The following is a 21900-nucleotide window of genomic DNA, read 5'->3' as shown; positions in this document are numbered from 1 at the left end:
CCCTGCTTCAACTGACATGAATTAATTTGGGGTTAGTTTATCAATGTGTCACTGTTTTAAAATTCCAGGTCTGGCACCTGCTTCCTTGTCAGTAATTTGCTTTCTGTTGCAGTGCAATTTTTTTTTCCAGGACCTTTGTGGCCTACTTGTAGCTATTCTATGAGCCTGCTGTGAGGGTCAGAGCAGGGTCATACAATTGTTGCAACTAGCAACTGAACTCTGGAGGGGCCCCAGTCAGGAAGCACTACAGGGAATGGTTAATAATGATGAGTTTGAACTCTTGCACCTGCCGAGTGCTTTCAGTTTTGCAAAACTCGTTTTTCTGCAATTTCGCGGGATTTGCGGAGCGCGAACACGCGCGAGATCGGATTCGCAGCCGCAAATTCGTGCGAATATGCGATTTGTTTTTTTGCGGCGTGTTAGTTCGCAAGGTTTTGTGCGTTTTCGCGAGCCGCTTGTAGCGCAAGGCGCGAAGTTACCCTCGCGGTCGTTCAAGGGCGCGGCCATCTTGTTTGCATGACGTATTTCCGTTTCCGGGCGCGAAGTATAATCTCGCAAAGGGTGCGGCTCGCCAGTACAATTTCGCGAGTAAAATCTGGCGCGAACTTACCCGCGCGGTCGTGAACGGGCACGGCCATCTTGTTTCTCATTCATTGCTATTGTTCTGGGCATTCTTCTTGTATCCTCTCTAAATCTCTGCCATCCTTTGCTTGTTTGAAGTTTTTTTTAATCTATTTTACTTATTATCTATCCCTCTATTTTTCTAGCCCTATATTTTTGTGTTTACTGCTACTTTTGGTTAATTTTAAACTACTTTTTTGAACTCTTTTCTTTTCTTCTCTTCCCTATTCTATTTTCTTTATTCCTTTCCGCCCAGACCATGGTGAAGGGAGCCGGGAAGCATCCCGAGAAGGGGAAGGGTCCCGCACCCCGTGCCCGGCTCCCGTGCGGGCGTTTGAGGGGGGGAGCAGGTCATACCCAGGGAGATCTTTAGCCTGGAGGAGGTGGCCGCACTCATTTTTTATGTTCAGCGCCGCCTCCCCAGGACCATAATGGCAGGCGGCAGGATCGGTGTCGGGTACGGGATCCGGGAGCGCCGGAAGTGGTGGGATAAGGTGTGCCGGGCCATGTACCACCACTCTCGGGTCCGGCGCACCTACAACCAGGCCACCCACCGCTGGACGGATGTCCTGACCCGTGAACGAGATCTGCTCGACCTGCTTGGCCTCGAGATCCCGGGGCTTGGTGAGTAGTAGTAGCTATTTCTTTACTACTCTGTTTTCTCCTGCTGTGTTATTATATTGCAAATTTTTGTTTTTCACCAAGAGCAATAATGCTGCTCATTACATTGTAGGTAAATTATATTTCAAAATCTTCTGTGCATTTCAGGTGCACTGCTCTCCTTCTCAGTAGTGTTGCTACTATGCTTATTTGTTTTCGATTTTGTGTTCATTTCATTGGCCTGTGAAATTATGTATGAGTGTAGTTTAAAGAATTGTGTAATGCTAGACACTAAGGTTCAGATTTTTAATTACCGGCACAACCCTGCAAAGTAGCAGGGATGCGCCAGTAATTGTGCGCCACGCCACCATCACCCATGATGCGCTGTATTTACAATGCGGCGCACCATGGGCCCAAAACGTCACCAAAGCGTTACGCATCTGTGCCGTAAAGGCGGCGCATTGCTGGAGTTGCGTTGCAACGATGGCGCAGCTCCATCAATGCTCTGGGGTGCCCTATCTCCCCAATCCTGCGTCAAGCTGTACGTCTGCTTCAAGCAGGTGCAGGGTTTGAGTCATGTATCATTGTCCTTAAAGTGACTGATTGAAATCTTGTAGATTTCCCTAAGCCACTTTTAGGATGCGTTCCTGCGCAGGAACGCTCTCCCTTGCGCCGGAACACCCCCTGATGGCGCAGGGCTTTACAACGTGATGCATCTCCCACATGCATCACGTTGTTAATATACGCCGCACCATTGCGCCTCTTTTGTGCTGCCGCTGCGTCACAAAAGTCACGCAACAATGGAGCAAAAGAGCCGCAAGGGGCTTCTAAATCAGCCCCTACAGACTAAAGTCCAGTCCTTCCTTTGTACACGTGGCGATAAGAAGAAATAGTGGTGGTGGATTGATAGTTTGAGTATTTTAATGATTGGTTAATGTAGTAGGAAACTGTAGTGTTGTCGCTGATCTGCAACCACGATGGACTTTGGCTGTCACTTCGCGTGCTGCGGACTGCTGCCTGCCAATCCTAGGCAAACCTTTTTAGTACTTTGTTTAGTGAGTTACATAAGAAGCTTCCAATTCGACGGTCCGCAAATCAAGTAATACTAATAACGTAGTAGACCACATGAGATTGGTCAATAATATATCCCGTGGAATAGTTGTCTATTTGCTATTTCACCAAAATATTTTGTTAGTTCTTTTGAAATGTTTGATTTGGTTGACAAATATCATCCATGTTTTCTGTTTTACTTTCTTTCATGTTGTACATCAGCTTCCCAAAAGGGGCAAGAGGAGGACACAGGAGGAGGAGGAGGAGGAGGGTGCTGTTGAGGATGCAGGCCAGGATCGGGCAGGCGAGGGCTCCTTTGCTGGCCCCAGTAGGTTTTAATTTTAATATAGAGTACTTATTTTTTCCCAGCGTTCCTCATTCGATTTTTTCTAAATCGTCTTTGATCTTCTTGTAGACTGGATCTAAATTCTTATCCTGCCTCGACTATGACTCCGTGTGGTATTACTAGATTATTCTTATTAGTCTGTCTGTGTAGCTAACTAAGATTGCACATTTGGCAATTCCATTGGACTCCCATTCTAGTCAGCAATAGCTCTATGCACTGAGTGCAGTCCTCTGGGATTGTCCATAATGTCTTTTCAAGTCTTCTAAATGTTTATGCTTTGACAAGTGCCAACAATAAAAAGGTGAATGACCACCAAGAAAGAATAAGATACTACTTTACTTTTGGTTTGGATAGGAGGACAATCCATTCTACTACTGTTGCAGGGAAAAATCTGCACAAACAGAACTATGGACACTAAATAATGCATTGCTTAGCTTATCAATTATAATAGGTGCTATTAGACTTTCCACATACCTCAGTGATAACAGACTTTGTAGTTGAACCCCCAATCTCCTTACTGACTAGATAGTGTGGCAGAGTCATTTAGCTCCCAAAGACACTGAGGATTGATCCCCAATGATGTCAGAGGCACGGACTCATGCTTGCAAAAATTGCAAAACCTTTAGCTCATCCACTCTAGTCTGGAAGACCAAAAACCACAGAGACTATTTAAGTATAAAAGCTTTATTAAAAGTAACACATTTATTAAAATCAAGTTTTTCACAAAAGTAAACGTTTAACTGAAAATGGAAAAGTGCTTAGTGCTGACGATTAATTGGACACATTTCTTGTGGTCGAGCCGAGCTCTCACCTGGTTTGAACTTGATCCTGCTCGTGTTCTTAGAAGTCAAGCTTCTGTCTGTTAGGAGAAAAAGTGGTGCGTGTAAAAAATAAAAAGCAAGCATTCATCAGTTGTGCCAAAAAGTGCAGCAAGACAAAAGCCTTCACTGGAAAAAGGGACATTTTTACTTTAGAGTAGACAGTCACAAATTATTAAATTGTATGCTGTTTTTTTCACATTTCTTTCTTCCTCCTAGACCAAATATTATATAGTAGTGAGTGGTGTATTCTAACATTATTAAATGTACTTTGTAGGTGGAACATCTGGAGGCGGGGCCAGCGCGGAGGTGGTGGTGGCATTGGACGAGGACAACTCTGGGGAGGAGGCCGTGGAAGTGCCGGACAATTCTGTGGCGGGCAGAGGTAAGCTATATATTCCTTATTTATTGAGATTGAAGACTGCAGAGTGTGCTTTCTGCACAGGTGTATTATAAATAAACCAGGTAGTAGCCTCCTCTAAATGTACTTCGACTTAGCTGTGAAGTTTTTGGCGAGAAGAATCCCAATCAGATCTGAGATGAACTTGATGAATGGGATGAACGAAAAGCAAAAGAAGGGTGTAAGTAAGTGTGGAAGGACGAGAAATGTAATGATGACTGGCAAAGAAGAATGATATGTGTTTGCTTGGTCCCCGAGGTGGCTGGGAAGGAAAGAATATGGTATGGTGCATGGCTGGGTGAATGATGAAGCAAGGATGGGTGGAAGGAGAACAGCCTGGGTGGGTGAAACAGAAACTGTATGTGTGCATATACTTTGAATGGATGGATGCCTGGATCATTCATGGTACTATCTGACTCTTAGATAGCATATGTGTATCTAGAGAGAGTAGACGGTCACTGGATGAACTAAGTGTTACTTTGAAGAACATGTAACACCGCACCCGCACGTCCGTTCCGGTGTAGGAAAGGCAAGGAAAAGAAGTTGTAATTTTGTCCAAATACTACCATGAATAGTAGCAGTAGTTTGTATTGCAACTGCAAGCACAGCATATATCTGGTTATTACGGTGGACACTCCCTACCTCTCTTAATAACTTTAGTTTAGTAGTAGTACGTCATTCATGTGTGGGTGTATCACTGTTCACTCAATAATAAGCAAAGCACCTAAAGTCATCCCATATGTCATCAAATACATCCCATGTGAAGTGATAGATAATCAGATTATTTAGCTTCTTCATTTTCCTTTTCTAATACTCATTTGCACTGTAGGGTGAAAGCTAAATTAATTAAGCAGTAGCCCTTTTAACAGAGTATTCTCAGTGCCACCCGTAATAGAAAAGTAAGACCTTCACCACCTGCATGTACTGGACCGGTACAGTAACGCAAGTCTGTCTCACTCACCATGGTGTGCGAGTCTGTTTTTCTTGGGTGCAATTTCACTGGGCTGGCATTATGCCGGCTTGCATAAGATAACGTACCAATTTTCCTAAACAAGAGAGAAGAAGAAGAATAAGACTGGTGTACTGTCATAGTCGACTGTAATGGAAGTCCATAGTGCTCGTAGAATTTGTTCCTTAAACTCCCACTAATGTTAGAGCAAGGATGAAGAAGTCGGAGGTTATATAGATACTGTCCTCAATAGTTATGTACTGTGCTTTCAATTTGCTACTTGTACTGAGAAACAACTTTCTGCTCAATCATTTTGTGTTAATCTTAAGGAGCATTGGTTACAGACTATGTCTTTCTTTCTTCATATAGTGGCTCCTTCCAAATCCAAGAGACCATCAAGGAGGAGGGAGCTGGCTCGAATGGCCCGGCAACGGAGGCTGGATGCCACTGTCGCTGAATATCGGCGGCTGGTGGCCCTGGAGGAGGAGGAGACACAGTCTGGTACTACAACAACATCCACTGGGACAGCTGCATCCTCCTCCGTGCGGGCTGCCAGCCAGCGCAGTGCTCCAGCGGTACGGAGCCAGGCTACCAAAGCCAAACGCCACCGCCGAGCAGCAAAGACAGCAGCTGCCCCCCACAGGATTTGCAAGGCACGCCATCGCCGCTTATCCCTCAGACTGTCCTACCTGGAGCAGGAGGTCCTACGCTATAAGAACTTGGTGGAGGGCCTCCGCTTCAAACATGCCACCCTCCGCAAGGAGCATGATGCCCTGGCTGCTAAAGTCAACAGCACCCTGCCGTAGTGTCCCTTGCCCCTTTTTTAGAGACTTTTGGGGGGTGGGAATTGGGAGTTGGGTTTTTTGGGGACTTTTGAAGGACAATCATTGGGGTTAGGGAGGGTCTTGCGGGCGATTATTTTGTTAGGGCTATAAAAATATACTTTTTGAAACTTTATCTGACCATACCTGTTTTTTACTGCTTTTGAGTCTGGTGGGTGGGTGTTTAACAGTGAGTTTGTTTTCCTGAATAGTCCTAGGACTTTAGTAGTACTACCGTCAATCTCTCGTCTCTCCTAATACTCCATTATACTACCTCCAACCAAACGCTTATCTTACCTGTATTTCTGTTTGAAAGTAGGGCTAGGCCCAGGGCTGGCTCCAGGGGAAATGGCGATTAAGGTTGCAATCCAGGGCGGCTGAAATTTCCTCCTCTGCGGTGGTACTAGTGGTGTGACACAGTGGCAGTTGCATGGCTATGGAAAAAAAGAAAATGAAACCTGGTTTGTCCTTACTGTAGCATTACAACGGTACGATAGAGAATATAGCAGGTGACAGTACACTAGACTACAACAGTGCCACAATGTAGCCTAACAAATGGTAAAGTATTGGTAGTATAACTTGTACTTGTGTAGGATTTCTTTGACATTGGCTACTACTACAAGAAATAGTACTGAAGCTGAGTAAGTCTAGAATATATCCTCGGATTCCTTCACCAGCCTGTTGCGATGACCTTATCCTCCCCAGCAAGTGTGTGGAATTATTGATATCATTTAGTCACACATCAAGCAAAACCACACAACCCAGGGGGAAGAGGGTTAGGGTTTGTAAAATGGATGGGAATGGGGGTTTCTTTTTGGGTAAAGTTTTGTTGAGAGAAAAAAAAAAAAGCACAGCATGGACAAACAATAATTGAACATAAAGAAATTTTTGGGTACAAAGCTAACCCATTGCACAGACTGAAACCCGGCCTGTAATTATTGAACGAAAAACAGCACTGATAAATAAATATAAGGTATGTACGCTGTGTAGTGCAAAAAGTCACACTTTGATTTTCCTAATAGACAGTACAACATTTTTGAAAGTGCGTACTCTGTCTGAGTCACCTTTTGAAGGATAAATAAGTATGGGCAAATTAATTTAGCGGATCTTTCCCCTCAAGCTAGGTGTACTGTAAACTGTGTTTTAGAACACAATTAGACCTTCCCAGCAGTGCTTCCACCCAGACCCTTACTAAAGCCAGTAGCAAAAATGTAGAAGACCCCCAATCAGATCTCAAATAACGAGGCCTAGCAGAAAACTGGTGACAAAACGTAATTCGAAAGTAAAAGTAGGCCCAAATACCCCCTTACCCACCGTGGATTGTATTCAAACCACTTGCAAGCAAGCAAAAGTATCCATAGCCAGCATCGCTCCAAGACTCGAAAACGCCCCCACCCAAACACATGCAATAGAAATACTGCTAACCCTAACGAGCCCTAAGTTAAGTATAGTGGCAGAGGCTTTATTTAACTATGCCAAATCCCCCCTTTCCCACCATGGATTTTCTTCAAATGACTTGCAACCAAAATTACACATTCTCACGAGTGCTCTAAGACCCCAGAACTCAGTTGAAAAAATCAAGAACACCCCAAAACACATGCAATCCTTCTGCTAAGGCTAACCCTAACGAACCCTAAGTTACAAAAAGTGCCGAAAAGGCTTTTCCTTACGGATTTTGTCCCAACCACTTCTATCCGGTATTAGACCTTCCCAGGAATGCCCCAAGACCCGCCAACCCACCCGCCAAAAAGCACAACACCCCCAAACAGCCTAAAAGGAAAATCTCATACTTACAATATTTCTCGGCCTTCGTTCCAAACGCGCTGTGCAGCTAGGTCATAACTCCCGTTTTCCAGCACGGATTTCCTGAAAAGCAAATGCAATCAAGATTAGAGTGTCCCAGCAGTGCTCCCAGACCCCAAAACTCACCCACAAACAGCCGGAACCCCCCCAAAGAGCTCCTCAAAGGCAAGCAAGTCAGCAAAAACACAAAAAAATTTCCGCCTCCGATTTGGTCCAAACCACTTTTATCCGGTATTAGAGATTCCCAGCAATGGCCCCAGAGCCGTCAACCCAGGAGAAAACGATTAGAAGACCCCCAAACAGCCAAAGAGCAAAAGTACAAAAATGGGGACTTAGTCATTTTTTTGCCAATTTCCCAAATCACTCCGCGCGCGCTCTGTAGCTAGGCCCTAACTCCCCTCTGCCACCATGGATTTGCTTCAAACCTCTTGTAAACTAAAGTATCCATAGCCACCAGTGCTCCCAGACCCCGAAACCCACCTACAAACACCAGGAAGCCCCCCAAACAGGCCCTCGAAAACGCTACATTGAGCAAAATGTCAGAAATAGCAACAACAAAAAATCTGTGTGGATTTTGTCCCAACCACTTCTATCCGGTATTAGACCTTCCCAGGAATGCCCCAAGACCCACCAACCCACCTGCCAAAAAGCACAACACCCCCAAACAGCCCAAAAGCAAAATCTCATACTTGCAATATTTCTCGGCCTTCGGTCCAAACGCGCTGTGCAGCTAGGCCATAACTCCAGTTTTCCACTACAGATTTCCTGAAAAGCAAATGTAATCAAGATTAGAGTGTCCCAGCAGTGCTCCCAGACCCCAAAACTCACCCACAAACAGCCGGAACCCCTCCAAAGAGCACCTCAAAGGCAAGCAAGTCAGCAAAAACACACAAAAAATTCCGCCTCCAATTTGGTCCAAACCACTTTTATCCGGTATTAGAGCTTCCCAGCAATGGCCAGAGCCGTCAACCCAGGAGAAAACGAGTAGAAGACCCCCAAACAGCCAAAGAGCAAAAGTACAAAAATGGGGACTTAGTCATTTTTCTGCCAATTTCCCAAATCACTCCGCGCGCGCTCTGTATCTAGGCCCTACCTCCCCTCTGCCACCATGGATTTGCTTCAAACCTCTTGCAAACTACAGTATCCATAGCCAGCAGTGCTCCCAGACCCCGAAACCCACCTACAAACACCAGGAAGCCCCCCAAACAGGCCCCCAAAAACGCTACATTGAGCAAAATGTCAGAAATAGCAAAAACAAATCTGCGTGGATTTTGTCCCAACCACTTCTATCCGGTATTATACCTTCCCAGGAATGCCCCAAGACCCGCCAACCCACCCACCAAAAAGCACAACACCCCCAAACAGCCCAAAAGCAAAATTTCATACTTACAATATTTTTCAGCCTTAGGTCCAAACGCGCTGTGCAGCTATGCCATAACTCCAGTTTTCCACCACGGATTTCCTGAAAAGCAAATGCAATCAAGATTAGAGTGTCCCAGCAGTGCTACCAGACCCCAAAACTCACCCACAAACAGACGGAACCCCCCCAAAGAGCACCTCAAAGGCAAGCAAGTCAGCAAAAACACACAAAAAATTCCGCCTCCGATTTGGTCCAAACCACTTTTATCCGGTATTAGAGCTTCCCAGCAATGGCCCCAGAGCCGTCAATTCACCCGCAAAGAAGTAGAACACCCCCACAAGTGCTGAGTCTTTCTTTATTGGGCGTAAACCAGCCCTCTGCTTTGATGGAAATAGGAGTCTGGAGGAGGAGGATAGAGGAGCATGTTCTTCTGAACTTGTGAACCTGAGGAATGCAGACTGCGGCACCTTCAAATCAATAAGCAAACAAGTGAAGACAGTTCTGCTGATGGGCTTGTTTTTGTGATTAGGTGATTAAAGTTTGAATTATATTAACTGTGCACAACAAAGAAAGACAGACACACAGGAATAAAAGTGAATATGGACGAAAAAGAAAGTTATTGATTCATTGTCTCATTTTCAGGGCTCGGTGTCAGGGTCCACAAATAAGAATAAGGCTTCGTCATCATACTCTGCGAATTCAGGCAGGATGAGCTCAGTGTCACCTGACAGAGAAGAAATTCCCTCATCTATGTTGCTGTCCACCTCGTCTTTATCCGGCGTGCTTTCTCGTACTCTGTAATCTGGTGGTATGAGGTGCTGGGTCATCTTGATCATTGTTAACCTCTCCGCATTTTTGGGCGAGAGGCGGCTCCGTTTGGAAGTTACAATGCCACCAGCAGCACTGAAAACACATTCAGAAGACACGCTTGCGAGTGGGCAAGACAAGTTGTTTAAAGCCAGGTTGGAGAGCTGTGGCCACAATTCTTTTTTCCCATGCCAATACGCCAATGGGTCAGGATTAACATAGACCTCTGTTGAGTCATTCAGATAGTCCTTCACCATCGACTCAAGGTCCTCCTCCAAGGTTCCTCCACTTTGCTTAGCTGTTGCTGTGACCTTTTGAGAACCAAACCAAAGCCGAGCTAGCCAATCCTCTTCAGCCTCCAATGTTACTGTTGTTACTGGTGCAGATGATCCGGTTGCCGGTGTCTTTAACGGCTGAGAGGTCATTTGTGCCACAGCAACAGATGCAGAAGTGGATTGTTTTGACTGGGGATGGCCTGCTGATGCTGATGTACTGCCTTTTCCTTCAATTTTCTGCCGTTCTCTTTCAAACCTCTTGGCTGAGAAGGCTAGCCACTGTTTGTACTTTGTAACATCTTCATCAGCAAAAGGAAAGAATGCTCGGCCTGCCAGCGCCTTTTTGTAGCGTGGATCCAGAATAGTAGCACAAATGTAATGCTGGTTTGAGTGGATCATTTTAAGACGTTCATCACCTTGTAGGCGCTCTAATAATTTCTCCGCCAAAACAAAAGGGTCTTGTTTTTTTTTCATCTTTTTGAAACACAGAACACACCTCCTTCAGTTGGTGCTCCAGCATGTACAACAATGGGATAGCTTTTCCCAAATTACAGTCCTCCTTGCTGACTGCACGCGTGAAGGCCTTAAAAGGACGAAGCATGCGTGTCAGGCTTTTAACTATGTCCCATTGCGCCGCACCCATCCTCAGGTCCTCCTGAGCTGTACCCTGTGTTAAGAAATAGTGATCGAGTACCGTATACTGCTCATACAGACGCTCAAGCATGTAGAAGGTTGAGTTCCAACGTGTTGCCACCTCCGGGATGAGTGCTTTCACTGGCATTCGACGTTCATGTAGCAGGCTCCTCAGATGCTTCCGGGCCTTAAAAGAATGGCTGAAATGGTTGCACATTTTTCGGCAGGTGTCCACTACCCTGTAAGCTGCACTGTCTTTATCACTCAAGAATTTTTTGACAACCAGGTTTATACAGTGCGCCAAACACGGCACTCTGAAATAGTCACCCAGCTCCATGGCCTTAACTACATTGGCACCATTATCCGTGGAAACATAACCAATCTGGTGTTTTTTGGGGGACAGCCAGTCAAGGACCTTTGTGTTAAACTCATCCAAAATGTTTTCTGCTGTGTGACGTTTCTCCAAACCAAACATGGCTAGTGTTGCATGTTTCCGAGCAGCTTTAAAAACTTGGTCCGGGTCAACACCTGCGTTTAGCTTTGCTTTAACCCCTGAAAAAGAGACCCAGTGTGCAGTGATGCACATGTAATCAGCGCCTGCGCCACTGGTCCACATGTCTGTTGTCAGATGTATAGTGTGAACAGCACTCTTCTGCAAAGCTGCCCCAATCACCTCCAAAACATCTTCATGTAGCGCTGGAACCGCAACTCGGGCAAAATAGAACCGGCTAGGAACCTTCCATTTAGGGCAGAGCGCTGCCACTAATTCTAGAAAACCAACCCCTTCTACAAAAGAAAAAGGGAGAAGGTCCAGAGCTAGCATTTTTGCCAGCTTAGTGTTATACAGACGCGTCAGTGGGTGGTTGCGTTAATATTGCGCTTCTGTAAACAACATCTTTTTAATGTTGCCCTGGACCAAGCATTTACGGGATAATGATGATGATGATATCTTCGACCCAGTTACGCTCGCTGATGAACTTTTTCGCATTGGTGTCTCACTCTCTCCCACACTCTTAGTGTGGCTCACATGGGGTGTGCTGCTGACAGGGGTACTGGGTGTAAGTCAAGTGTTTGACACGTCTTCTTCCTCCTCGTCATCATCAGATGAAAAATCAACGTTTTCATTACGTGCAATTAGGGCTTCCTTGATCGCCTGTAGGTGCGCAAACCATTGGACAGCGTGCTGTCTCTTTAGATGACCTCTCTGGCCTCCGGTACCATATTGGTACCAAACTTACCACGACTAACTGCAACCTTACAAATGCTACAAATGGCAAAGTTTTCCCTTTTTGGGCAAACACTAAAGAAGTCCCAAGCTGGGGACTTGAATTGTCTGTGGGGGCCGGAGGAGGCGGCGATACTGGTGGCGGTGGTCTTGCTGCTAATGCCAGATGAAGTGGAAGATGTGGATTGCCGAACTTTAGTACGTTGCGCACTTTCACCACCACTAATTGGACTTCTCAGGGCATGCAGGAAGGTGCTCCCCCTGCTACCCCCTACCTCCCGGAAACTGCTGATCCTGGGCCTTATTTTGTCCAGGCTGGATTACAGCAACGCAATCTACTTGGGAGCCCCGGAAGCCACATTCAACACCTTACAGAGAATCCCGAACGCTGCTGCCCAGCTTCTAACTAACACCCCAGCAAGATCATCAGCAAAATCAACCTTGAAGCAAATTCACTGGCTTCCAGTCAGAGAGAGGGTGGTTTTCAAGGCCCTCTGCCTGGCTCATAAACTCCTTCATAACAAAGGTCCACCAATTCTCAAAACTTTCATTATTCCATACACAGCTACCAGGTCACTCCGGCCAAACCAAGAGAACTTCATCACGGTCCATAGAGTGAAAAAAGCCAGGTCTGGTGGCCGCCGCTTCTCGGTAAACACAGCAAAGCACTGGAACAGTCTCCCTCGCAAACTAAGAACTGAACCAAACATTCTCCATTTTAGAAAAGCTTTAAAAACCCTCCTTTTTCCATGATCTCTCTTCTCTTCAGCTGCTGCTCCCTCTTGATTCCCTAGGTTCTAGCGCTGGGATGCTCACCGGTTACTACGCGCTCTACAAAAACCTTAAATAAATAAATAAATAATTGAGGTAGAGGTGGATGGAGGTCCCTTCTTGTGAGGAAGAAATATGGAAGCTGTAGGTGTTGGTGTACTAGTTAACTCCAATGATTGTTGTGTTTCCATTGCCTCCTCTTCCACATCATCATCACGCTCAGCAGCTTCTCGGGCTAGGGTCAAAATGTCTCTTTGCTGCATGCCCGCTGGGGCTGCAGTGACCTTTATGATGACTGGCTCGTCGTCGTGAGAGGCTTCATCAGCAGCAGTATCCGCCACTTCTTGTTGAGCCTCATCACACTCCATAACTATGAGTTTTTCGACGACCTTCCTTTTACGCTTAAGTACCTTTGTCAGATCATGGTGTGCCTCACTCTCAGACGGCCGTGATGGTTCCCAATCTTCATCCAGATCATCAGAAGGAGGTGGGCTTGAAGAAGATGTAGACACCCCCCTTGATCTTTTCCTTGCTAGGGATGTGGAAGACAATGAATGATCATCAGGAGGAGTGGCTTCCTCAAATGATACCTCAGCTTGATTGTCAATTTCCTGATGTGCCCCTACTTCGGGAGGAACAACTATTGTGGGCACTTGTGACCCTCCATGCACCTCTGCTTGCGCATCTCCTTGCGCTGCCTCTCCTTCCACATGTACTTGGGCTTGTACTTGCACATGTGGTTGTTGTTGCGCCTGTGGTTGTTCAACACTTGTCAGATGAGTTACAACAACCTGTGTTGATTCAGGAACATTGCTGCTACTTTCTTGCGATGAGCTAACATCACTGGTCGATGGTGATTGAAGAAGTACACTGACTGCCTCTGCAGTACTCAAGGGCTTGGACTTAAGTTGGCGTGGTGGTGGTGGTGGTGGTGGTGGTGGCGGCACTGAGCCCAATGTAGCGGGGGTGCTGCTCCCAGCTTGGTCCCCAGCAGATCCCGCTGCTGCTGCAGGCGTACTTTTTTTTTTACTCCCAAAAAACATGGCGGCCGGCACACCAGCCTCCTTGGTAACTTGCTTCTTCTGCTCCTTACTGGCAACTTTCTTGCTAGAGGAGCTACAGGGAACTCTTTTTGGGGCCATCTTCTTCAGAGCAGGTCAGAACAGCAGGCCGCAGTTGCACGAGTTGCAGAGTTGTCTGTGGCCAGACGTGACGTCGCATGACGTTATGCTGCACACACACATCGCTGCAGGACTTCTTCCTGGCACTGGTGGTTCTCTTGAGTCTTGTGCACCTAAAAGCAATGGAAGACAGAGAAACATCAGTTCAGTTATACACCCCAAAAAAATCGAAAAAACGCAGAAAAATCAGCACAATCCCATGCCCTCCATGATGTTTAAATCCAAGACACCCCACAGAAAGACTAGGCACATGCACCACTCACTATCCCTGGTGAAAAGGCCACAACAACAGGCCAAAAAAACGAAAATCACAGAAAAATCAGCACAATCCCAAGCCCTCCATGATGTTTAAATTCGAGACAACCCACAGAAAGACTAGGCCCATGCAACACTCACTACCCCTGGGCATAAAGGTTGAAAACTAGGCAAAATGGTTGCAGGCCTAAAAACACTGACTGCATTCAAAATGGCCACTTGCCTCCCAGCACATGGCCTGCCTGTACCAGCACTCAAAATGGCCCCAGCCCACATGGCCTGTCCCCATGAACACCCCAAAAAATCGAAAAACACAGAAAAATCAGCACAATCCCAAGCCATCCAGGCCCTCCATGATGTTTAAATTCAAGACACCCCACAGAAAGACTAGGCCCATGCAACACTCACTACCCCTGGTGAAAAGGCCACAACAACAGGCCAAAAAAACGAAAACCACAGAAAAATCAGCACAATCCCAAACCATCCAGGCCCTCCATGATGTTTAAATTCAAGACACCCCACAGAAAGACTAGGCCCATGCAACACTCACTACCCCTGGGCATAAAGGTTGAAAACTAGGCAAAATGGTTGCAGGCCTAACAACACTGACTGCATTCAAAATGGCCACTTGCCTCCCAGCACATGGCCTGCCTGTACCAGCACTCAAAATGGCCCCCACCCACATGGCCTGTCCCCATGAACACCCCCAAAAAACGAAAATCACAGAAAAATCTGCACAATCCCAAACTATCCAGGCCCTCCATGATGTTTAAATTCAAGACACCCCACAGAAAGACTAGGCCCATGCAACACTCACTACCCCTGGTGAGAAGGCCACAACAGGCCAGAAAAAGAAAAATCACAGAAAAATCAGCACAATCCCAAGCCATCCAGCCCCTCCAAACACCCCACAGAAAGACTCAGTGCACCCACCACTGAGTACCCCTTGGGAAAAAGGCCCCAAAACAGCCCAAAAATCGAAAATTCCAAAATTGTAGTTGCAGCAACTGTAATGCCCCAAACAAACTTACTTGTGAAATTTCTAATCCAAAAGTGATCCAAAGAAAGTCAAAAAGGCCTCAAATCCAAATATCCAGCAGCATCCACAAAAAGTAATCCTTCCAGCTCCAGATCCAAATGAAAAGTGACCAGGAGATGGACAAAGCACTGGGAGGAGCCTGCTGGACAGGAACAGGAAGTTGAAGACTGTGGGGCACTTCCTTCCTCCCACCCCCCTCCCCAAAATGGACTCCTCGCAAACAAAGTGCAGGCAAATGTCAACCTGAGGAGTTATTCAGATAAAAATCATCATTTCCAGAAGGTTTATGCTGCTTGCTGGTGGATTTATTGTGCAGAATTGCAAATTTTGTATTTTCGTGAGTGCGAGATTGTTGCTGCTCGCCGCATCTACAAGCTCGCAATTGTGAAGTCCTGCAATACGTGATCACGGCGTACTCGCGTTGACAAACTCTCCCTGTGCAAGGTGGCAAGCCACGATTACGTAATCGCGCTCGCCAAATTTCCGCGGGATCCCGCAGCAAGATCCAAAATGGCGCAGCACTCGCAAAATATCAAGAAAAACAACTCGGCAAACGCTGAATGACGGTAAGTAAACGCCGCGCGCCGCAAAATTGTATCACCAAGAAAAAAAAATCCGCTGCCTGCGAATTCGCGGATTTTCAGTAAATTCGCGAGCGTTCGCGGATTGCAAATTTACCGAAAATCCGCAAAATCTGCGAGGGCAACGGATTTTCTGCCCATGCTTACCGATAATCTTGAACATTACCTGCGCCATCTTGCCCGATGGTCCTTTCTACGCGCACATAGGCCGCAGCCATTTTTTTGATCGACCGCAACGATTTTGTGTTCTGTTGTTCATCTCTGTTTCACCTGCACTTCCACAAGTATCTCTTTAACCCTCTGACCGACTTGATATGTGTGCTAAGGGCCATAATCGAGCAGACATGCCCACGTTTGATTTTAGCTTCAAAAGGACATTCTATTGCCGTCACAAACCCCTGCCCTCCTTGTTCCTCTCCATCCCTGTGCAGGTAACTAAAGATTATAGATACCAAAAGGTCCCGCGCTAACCTGGTTTATTGCACCCCGAAGAATGCACCTCCTGATGGACAATGGAACTTGTTTTCCTATCAACAGTGAAAGACGTTAAACCCTGACCAGCCTCACATGTTCTCCACCCTGACGCAAAGGCCAGCTGCCCGATAAGCATCATATGTCCGACTGTTTATAATTCGGAGGGTGCGAACCAACTTGTCCGGAATGTATGGCATCTTGTCCGGGGTGAGGGGTACCAAGCTTACATGACACCGCTCATAAAGATTGTATTGTCAAAACACTGTATAAAAGTAGCCTGTTGAAGAGTTGAGGTTAGAACACCTCCCTGAGAGGCATCCCAGTGTCTGCAGTAGACGTGCTCTCCTCTGGAGAAATAAACCTTGTTCTTGCCTTCCAGTTCCCAGCGCCTGCCTCGGTATTTTCCTAGAATCGTAGGTGAATTAAAGATGACAAGCCAAGCAACTTTGGGGGTCTCAAAGGGGGCTGCTTTTCCAAAATTGGCGTCCCAAACGTGGGGCCCATCAGTGACTCGCCGGTCCAAGTAAGAGAGGTCCCAACGACGGAGTGAACAGCTGCCGATCAACCTGAACTTCACCAGTTCCGAGCAGACCTCGCTCTCGAGTGACCTGCGGTCCTGACTGGGACCCTAAAGGATTGCCGTATCGATATCGGAGTGAGAGGACAACCAGGCGGTGGAAGGGGAAGACGTAGAACTGTCCATACGGTCCAGGTAAGGTCGTGAAATAAGACAAAATTGATTGTCTGATTGTATTGAAATTGTTTGGTCGAATACTAGTATTCCGTTCTTGAAGTTATTGGTAGTAATTGAGACATTCCCTGCTTGCAAACAATGTAGAATAGGAATATTCCCTCTTTGCAGGCAGCGAAGGGCAGGTAGTGCAGACCTTTGTACACGACCTATTGAGATATTTATATTGACCGCTTGTAAGTCATGCCTGTCTTCTCAAAATTGATTGATTGTTTTGGACCGGACCGTTTGTTAGAGGTCAGTCATCCAGCACCGCCGGAGGGCACCCCTAACAAGGACATGTACGTTAAATATGGAGTAGCCATCGTTGCTTATAGCAAACTGTGGCACAGAATACACTAGGAAGGACCGGGTAAATCAGTGGCCACTGACGGGATCTTTTGATCTCGCTAAAATAGAAATATTAGAAATTACGCTCCACAAAAAGAAAGCTACGCCAGCCATGCTTGACAACTTTGGCCTCCGGTGAAAAGCAGCAATCCAACGAAAGAAAAGAGACAAAGCCAGGCAGGATAAAGAAATACGAAAGACTGATTACCAGACCTGTGAAAGGTTAGAAGGTGAAATAAAAGAAAGGAAAAACAATAAAAATGAACAAGAATCAAAAATATCAGGCCAGTACCCTGTTAGAACGCCTTCAACTCTTTACCCCGAGTTACTGGCTAAACAGAGAATAAATGATGACCTCTTGTTAGGTCCCCCGATCATCTACATGCCACCTCCTTTTGCCCCTACTCATCCCGTAGTACAACGCCAAGAACAGCAAGGTACCAACAAAGACGCCACAACCGTTTCCGCTCCAGTCGAGCCACTTGCACCAAGTGCCTCATCAACAAACGCATTAGTAGAAATAGGATCAATAGAAAAAGGGTTGCCCAGGGTCCTACGATTAAGTACGCATGAGCGGGCAAACATTGACAAGATAGTCAAAACCCTCGTGGAGAAAAGAGAAACGGAAGAGTATGTGACTGACATATGCAATTCCTATGTCGAGAACCACAAACGATTCTTCATTGTGCGCTTCTGTTACTACGCACTTACTGCCTATGAAGAGAAATATCAGGATGTAGGGCCCGGAGACTAATGGCTCTTTGTAGAAAGGTTGACATTGGAGACAAAAACAACAACGATGTGGCAGAACTCTTTTCGTTCACGTTACAAGTATTCCGCCACCTCATAGAACAAGGGCGGATGGATACAGACAGGGCATCGAAGCTAGTAAAACCCCCAATAGAGAAGCTAGATAGCATGATGCCAATAAAGGAAGCCGCCCCATATTGGGTTCCCCCTAGGGGACAAGGGACTAACGACGACATAAACCATCAGGACGCTAAAGGGAGGATGGTTTACAATTGGGACAGACAGGACCTCCTGATGTTCAGTAAATCCCTGCCGGATTTACGAAAGAATCCCACCACCTTTTACACAGAACTAGGTACCGCTTTGGGGTCCACAATAATGACACTTGCCGACATCGGCTTGTTCTTCGGGTTATGTTTGCCAGCCAATGTGTGGAATCAGATTAGGAAGATAGACCACACAGAATTGCTCGGTCATACCTGGGAACAACTCAGCACATTAGACAAACAGCGAAATCCTGGTCAAAAACCGGTTAAAGCTATATTGGACCTCCCTGACAAAATAGTGCAGAAGGTAAAAACACTGATACCGGAGAAAAAGATAGACTGGTCCATAATAACCGCGTGCCGCCAGGAAACCACAAGAGGATGTCTCCGAGTATTTCTCGAGATTCAAAACAGTGTTCTCCGATTACAGTGGACAGGACATGTCCACTGCAACCGGACACCACTTATTCGTGCAAAATTACGTCTGCTGCCGGAGGTATCCCAGAAACTAGCGAAAGTAGTTGGGCAGCATCTAAACCGGCGGCCATTCTCCAAATGGCCCAGTACTATGAACATCAGAAAAACGAGAATGACAGGACTACAGAAAAGAAAAAGAAGGACTTGAAGGAAAGAGTAATGATAGCCCAACTCCAAGGGGTGAATACAGGGAGGGAACAATATAAGGGAGGATACCAACAGAATGTCCCTAGAGTACAGACACCTAGAAATGACTCGTTGACACCATATGTACGACGCCAGGACTTAGGACATGATCAATGCACATTTTGCAAGGAATATGGACACTGGAAATCCTAATGCCCGGCCTTATCAGGAGCTGTTAGGGGCAGAGGGCCGAGGGAAATAGCAAATAAACAGAGAGGAAGAGGACATGGGAGAGGGTATGCAAGTGAAGCAAGCGAAGAAAGGCCAGGAAGAGGGAAACGCATTTGACCGTCCTAGACAGAACCAGTATCAACAGACAGATTATGACAACACGTATGACTTTGCATAGGACAGCCAGGGGCAAGGTAGGGATCCAGTCGAGCTCTATATTGATCAGCAAGGCCCTTATGTTACCGCAAAGGTCCTGGGCACAAAGTCACCATTTTTGGTAGACACAGGAGCAACACGTAGTGCACTATCCAAACGACTGATTCCAAGGGCACCCTTGTCTGGCTCACATGTTACCTCAATAGGATTTGATGGTAGGCCCTCCACCAACCCTTTGTCCAGACCGATCCCTTTCAACCTTGACAGCAACATCGTTGAAACAACATTTCTCCTCTCTTCTAACACCCCAGACGCCATTATGGGTCTTGACCTTTTGAAGCCCTTCAATGCGACAATCAGGTGCTTGCCAGACGGATTGCGTGTCATCCTATATGACAACTGCCAGCACCATAGATATAGTCCTTCCCAGCACATGTATCCCATCTCCGAGACTGACACATCCCTACTGGATACTTTGCCATCACACTTATGGACTAGAGCTGATTCAGACGTAGGACGAATGATGATTGACCCAGTACACGTGACGATACGACAAGACGCAATACTACCGAAGGTACCACAGTACAAAATCTCACCAGAGGGTGAGGAGGCACTGACGGACATCATACACTCTTTGATGGAGGCAGGGGTGGTAGAGGAAGTAGTGAGCAACGTCTGTAAACAGCCCCATACTACTGACAATAAAGAGGCAGGGAGAGGGAGATGGAAAAGCCTACCGCTTCATCATTGACCTGCGGGAAGTAAACAAAATTGTAGTACCACAGTACCCAGTAGTTTCCGACATCACTACCATTCTGACCGTAATTCCCTCAACCGCTACCACCTTTACCGTAATTGACCTAAAAAATGCGTTCTTCTCCATACCTATTCACCAAGACAGACGCTATCTATTCGGATTTACCCTGAATTCATGCTCATATAGATTTTGTAGAGCACCCCAGGGGTACAGAGAGAGCCCAAGCATCTATAGCCAAGCGCTTAAAAGACAGTTGGACGCTATACAATTACCAGACGGCGTGACTCTAATACAATATGTAGATGACATCCTTCTAGCAGCAGACACCACACCATTAGCTGTCACAGCTACCATCAAACTGCTCTATTTTCTTGCCAAGAATGGTCACAAGGTCTCCCGAAAGAAATTGCAATTTTGTAAATCACAAGTAACCTATCTAGGCCACCTCCTATCCAAAGAAGGGAGGAAACTCACACTCAACAGAATACAGACAATCCTAGACACTCCTGTCCCCAGAAGTCAGAAGCAGGTCCGTTCCTTGATAGGTATCACCTCCTTTTGCCGACAGTGGTTGACGAACTTCAGCCTCATCATCAAACCCCGTCTCTCCCTCCTAGCTAAAGACATCCCCTCACCTCTCCCCTGGACCTCTGAATGTCAAACTGCCTTTAGAGAGCTACGTGATGCACTCTGTTCGGCCCCTGTCCTAGGAACCCCAGATTACTCCAAACCATTCTCCCTCTACACACACAAGAAGGAGGGATGTGCATTGTCTGTCCTAACGCAACCAATTGGTAACAAGCAGCGCCCTTGCACATATTTCTCTGCCACCCTCGGCCCAGTAGCCAGAGCTCTGCCAGGATGTTTGTGTGCCGTAGCAGCCACAGCAGTTTCAATACGACAAAGCGAAGGAATAGAGCTCTCCAATCCAAACACTGTGTTAGTACCCCATGCGGTCGACACACTCCTGAACCAGACCAAGACCCAGCATTTGAACAGCGCCCGACTGACAGGATATGAGCTGACCTTGCTAGTGCCACACATTACCCTGACACGGTGCACCACCCTCAATCCGGCCACTTTGTTACCACTACCCAAAAACGATCCTGGTGTGACTCCACTACACGACTGTGTGACACTGACAGACGAACAGACAAAGAGTAGAGTAGACCTGAGAGACACTGCCCTTTTAGAACCAGACAGAGAACTGTGGGTGGACAGTTCCTGCATCAAACTCCCTGACGGCACCACCTCAGCCGCATACGCTGTCACCACAGCCAGAACCATTCTAGAGACAGCCCGTATTGCTCAACGCTCTGCCCAGGCAGCGGAACTCATCACCCTCACACAAGCTTGTATTTTAGCAGCAGGTACGACAGTCAACATATATTTTGGAAAAAGGGGACCCCTATATATTACTATATATTACTATTGCCCCTGCTATACATAGGGAACAAACTGAGTTAAGGAAGGTCTATAGCGAAGTGGCATAATCAAATTCTGTTTATATGGAGTTCATGGTTGATATAGCCTAAATATAAGATTGAGAATGGAAAGTCCAACTATATATAGATAATCTCAAACAATGAAATATTCTCATTTGATTTTATTGGTATATATTATATATATATCAATTCTTTTAAGATTTACATATTTTATATTCTGTTTGTGTTTTTCTCTTCTGTTTTCTTTTCTTTTCTTTTCTTTTAGTTGTTTTTCAATATATCAAAAGTCAGTTAAAAGCATAATGGAAAAAATACATAACCAATAGACATGAGACTGAACAAATTGTTGAAGGCAACGCGGTAGATGTCACAACTTGCGTTTTGGCTCTTGAGCCTTCTTCAGGTTACCGTCTATTGCTCTATAAATCGTAAAAAAACATATATCAATAAATTTACACGACAGACATATTATATACAGTGGACTTAAGAACATACACATAATATATACACTTATTCAGCTATGTGTCTTCATATGAGCAGCAAGGTAAGAGCATTATTTAACGAGTATGTCTTTCAAAGAGAGATATATTGCATCAACAATT

Source organism: Lissotriton vulgaris, chromosome 3_1 (assembly GCF_964263255.1).
Source record: "Lissotriton vulgaris chromosome 3_1, aLisVul1.2, whole genome shotgun sequence".
Taxonomy (NCBI): Eukaryota; Metazoa; Chordata; class Amphibia; order Caudata; family Salamandridae; genus Lissotriton; species Lissotriton vulgaris.
The sequence above is the reverse complement of the archived record's forward strand: the minus strand, read 5'-3'. Positions refer to the sequence as shown.